A 4,032-nucleotide genomic window follows, 5' to 3' on the forward strand; every position below is an offset into this window, starting at 1 on the left:
ATAACATAATATAATATAATATAATATAATATAATATAATATAATATAATATGGACATGTTATGAGCGTTCTAGTGCATATATGCGTTGTCATATTTTCCGGCACATATGCGCTATATCTCAACATCTTATCTGTAATACGCGACGTTGTAAGTGATTTCGTTCTTACTACTAACAGTTAATTTTGTTAAGCAAGGTTACATTGCAAACTGAGAGTGAAATGAGCAATTAGGGAACACTAATAAACAGAGAAGCAATCGCAAAGAAGTCGATGGCAATTCAAAAGAAACCTCAATTATCAAGTTATTCGGTGGCTGCTGTAGCAGTAGTATTATTGGAATTTCAAGATGACAGTGGTATGCAATATTGTTATCATGTAGATTGAATGATATAGTGGTGCTGAAGCGAGCCCTCAAGTAATGTTCTTATACCTATATCGGAGGAGGGGGGGACACAACATGAACCGCGTTGCTAGAAAGCCAGCATGCCTACAACATAAGAATTTCGATGAATCATCTGGAGCTGCACAACCTCGACGAGACATGATTTAACAGACTACGATTATACGTATGTAGTTCATCCATTGTAACAGTGCATATATCGGTAATCCTCCAGCAAACTGAGTTGGGCGCTGCTGCTGTTGATATAAGGTGTTTTATGGAGCAATGGCCAATGGTGGGCAAAGAGCGCCAACCAACTGAACACTAATTCTCAGTGTATTGCGATACTTTCATTGATACCAGCTTGTGGAGACGATGGTATGCACTATAGCAGGCGCCAAATACACCTGAGAAGATGTGACTGGCATGTCTGGTGTGTTGACGCCCCTTGCTAACGGCGACGAAGAATCGTTTGAAAGTATAGAACCGCGGTTCGTAGCGACGACACGAGAAAAAGGCCACGCAATAGTATAGCCCTGTCTGCGTTCATACGCCTGAATTTATTGATTTTACAAGTTCATTTCGACCAACAGGGACCTAGAAATGACATTGACATTAGACACGTTAGTGAATATATGGCATTCCGCTTCACAGAATGAAAGTCGCAGGTTCGACACACACACACACACACACACACACACACACACACACACACACACACACACACACACACACACACACACACACACACACACACACACACACACACACACACACACACACACACACACACACACACACACACACACACACACACACACACACACACACACACACACACACACACACACACACACACACACACACACACACACACACACACACACACACACACACACACACACACACACACACACACACACACACACACACACACACACACACACACACACACACACACACACACACACACACACACACACACACACACACACACACACACACACACCGCACAACCCATCGCACAGTGGTGGAATGTAAATGACGCGAAGCCTGTTTGAGTTGGCGAGGTAGCAGCAGTAGCGGACGACACGAGCACAGCCTCGTCGCCTGTAGTGGTTACCTTACTGCGTCACGATGAGGACGAAGGCGATGTACGTATGATGCTTGTAAGAGGGAAGAATGTTGACGAGAAGTGCATGCACAGAGAACATCCATTCTGCGGGATCGGCCAGGAGTGGACACATTTCTAGTATCCAGCAGCAAGTTGTCTATTCATGTGCGTACGCAGTGACCCAAGTTGTCCATATTTCCCCAAATATATATCTGGCAAGTTAACGACGATGGTCGTCAAACCTCGGGGAAGATAGGCAAATAAAACTTCGATTTAAACAACGAAAATAACGCATATGTGCATATGAGCATTGGACACACGTTAAAAGATCCCAGGGGATCTAAACTGGGCCCGAATTCGCCAAGCTTTCCGTTTGTGAAGCTTTTTGCCACTGGACTGCCACTTTCGACAATAATTTGCCCAGCATCATGATTGGCTGGAATTTGCTCGTACGAACAACCTTTTTGTGAATACATACGGACCCTGATCCGGAGCATTTGACAATACGGTGCCTCTTGTAGCCCGTGCGTTGCTTTCTGACACATTGTTACTGAGATCCAACGCGCAGATGCACTTCTTTTGTGCGCTGTCGTTACAAATCGATTAAAAAAACAAAGCAACAAGAAACAGAAACTTCACATCACTCAGAGCTCGCAACAATGCCTGTTTTATTCATGTCTCCAAGTGGTCTCCGTCTATCCTACATGGCTCTGTCCTCGTGCGCAGGCCTTTTTCTCTCTTGTTCGGCGTTTCTCCATGGGGGCTCTTGTATTTGCCATGGGCGGCGCGGTGCGGGGGACGAGGCTTCGTGCGACGGGTATCGACTGACCATGCACCCTTTCACGCCCCCAACCACCTCTCTCCCCGCCCGTTTGCTATCACCTCCTCTCCCTGTTGATTCCACGGCGGAGCACAAAAGCATGCAGCAACAGTTGGCGCGCGCGTCCTGCAGATACTTCCGCTTCGTGGTGGCCGCTCCGGATGTACCGAGGCAGGGAAGGAAAGGCACTTTGGCGCTTCATTCGCGCGCGCGTTTTGTTGCGGTTTGGGCATATCTATTTTCCTTCTTTTTCCGGTTGCGTGCCCCGTCTTTGGTATATCGGTTCCTGGCTGGGCTGCCCATGCTCCGAGAGCGCTCCACCAGCGGTCTCCGCGCGCTTACGGGAGACAATGCGCGTTGCGGTCGTCCGGTCCGCGTAGCGTTGAAAAATGGATTAAGGCCTGACCGAAGCGGTCGCCGCTGTGTTTGCCGCAGGTGCGCCCTTTTCCATGATGTGCGCTGCGTGCTACGATGGATTTTGGCGGCGGTGAGCAGACAAAAAGCAAGGAAATGAGCGCGGAGGATAAGCTTTCTTCGCAAAGAGCGTCGTCTTTTTCAGTGTTTTGACGTGGTCGCATTTTTCACTATCGTATATTGGACTGGCAAATATGGATAATTACTTGCGAGACCAAGCATCTCGGGAAATCGGCATCGACCGTAACTGCCCCTGAGTGCTCTTGCGTACAGCGCTGCGCGAGGCGGAAGTGCGCGCTTAAAGGAAAAGGCGTACTAACAAGCCCACTTGCGTGCGCCAGCTGCCAGGCTGCGCACTCGACCGATTCTTCGTTAAGTAGCTCACTTTGGACTGTGCTTGGAAATTTTTTACAACCTATATAGGATGTTCAAACGCTTCCGTCACAGGAACAGAATATTTTGCTCTGCTCTGACGGCACCGGAGCGTAGTCGACCAACCCGATGTACTCAATCATGTTGTTGAAGACTTTACGGGCTTGGCGTGTTCATCTTGGCGGTGCATTTTGTATAGCTTGAGTGCATGGTTTGCTCACTACTGAATTTTCTCGGTCCTGCCTTTGGTATAACAGCTTACGAGGGGCACAAGCTTGGCATTAATACCGAAATGCAGGGTGCACAGGGCAGTTGTGTAATATCTGTCTCGAAAGGTTGTTAGCGTCAGTAAATAAAATAACTTGTGAATGCACTTTTCCCGTAATACATAATCTGGGTGTTAAGTTGTGATTCTGGACGCCTGAGGCAAATGAATGGGAATACACGGTTTGCCGCTGCTCTAGTTAGAGCGCAGAAGCGGTTTGAATGACACTTTTTTTTACGTTTTGATTAAAAACTTGCCATCCCGCCCTGCGGAAGTGGATGCGTCCAGCGAAATTGTTGAAATTCACCACTAGAACTGCTGAGGGGGGGGGGGGGGGTATGCAATTCTTTATGGCTTTAAAGTAATGGTACTAGTGCTATTTCAGAGTACTGATAGGAATGGCAGTAATGGTTATTTTGACAGCACGCCGCCGCCAATAGTGGTGCTGCAACAACATTGAAATCAGTTGCTAGGCTGGTTATCTTTTATACGAAAGGATAGGGACGTCACTTCACACGTCGAAAGCTGCCGTCGTCGTGGCAGCTTGCGCAACAGTAACCCTTACCAAAAAACGTATGCGGGGAGCACTACGTGCTTCACATTGCTATATAAGGAGTGCCTTATCATAAATTATGAGGTTCAGATGCTTGTTTTGATTTTTTCGCGAT

At 47.4% G+C, this 4,032-nt stretch overlaps 1 long non-coding RNA gene across 1 annotated transcript in view; it reads left to right on the forward strand.

Moving 5' to 3' along the window:
* Nucleotides 1-4,032, forward strand: part of LOC135915778 (uncharacterized) — a 500,939-nt gene that overhangs the window by 8,060 nt on the left and 488,847 nt on the right. The gene's annotated exons all lie outside the window — the stretch shown is intronic.

Source organism: Dermacentor albipictus, chromosome 4 (assembly GCF_038994185.2).
Source record: "Dermacentor albipictus isolate Rhodes 1998 colony chromosome 4, USDA_Dalb.pri_finalv2, whole genome shotgun sequence".
Taxonomy (NCBI): domain Eukaryota; kingdom Metazoa; phylum Arthropoda; class Arachnida; order Ixodida; family Ixodidae; genus Dermacentor; species Dermacentor albipictus.